General features: G+C 36.1%; 1 protein-coding gene across 1 annotated transcript in view; it reads left to right on the top strand.

The window, feature by feature from the left end:
* The window catches only part of LOC119381163 (E3 ubiquitin-protein ligase CCNB1IP1), a 16,170-nt gene extending 15,915 nt beyond the window's left edge, over positions 1 to 255 (top strand). The window contains exon 8 of the mRNA XM_037649125.2: positions 1 to 255. This exon is cut by the window's left edge and continues 252 nt beyond it. The gene's annotated coding sequence lies outside the window, so the exon portion shown is untranslated.

Below are 255 nucleotides of genomic sequence, written 5' to 3'. Positions count from 1 at the left end.
ATGTAACATCGGCAGTATAGCAAGAATACACCATTCTTATAGTGCTACTGATCATAGCGGCTCGCTTTGACTGTGGCATAGGCCAGGCCTGTGATTGGCTTTGTGTAGTTTTTTTTTTTTTACGTAATAGGTGAGCATACACGTTATTCAGTCTATTGAATTGAATAGTTAAAGCATACTTATTGCATTGAAAGCACAGTTAAAGGAAATATGAAGAGATAAAAAGGTTTTATCAGCAGATTGCAGTTGAACAAT

The sequence above is a fragment of the Rhipicephalus sanguineus genome, chromosome 2 (assembly GCF_013339695.2).
Source record: "Rhipicephalus sanguineus isolate Rsan-2018 chromosome 2, BIME_Rsan_1.4, whole genome shotgun sequence".
In the NCBI taxonomy this organism is placed as follows: domain Eukaryota; kingdom Metazoa; phylum Arthropoda; class Arachnida; order Ixodida; family Ixodidae; genus Rhipicephalus; species Rhipicephalus sanguineus.
This window is presented reverse-complemented; position numbering and strand designations above follow the sequence as displayed.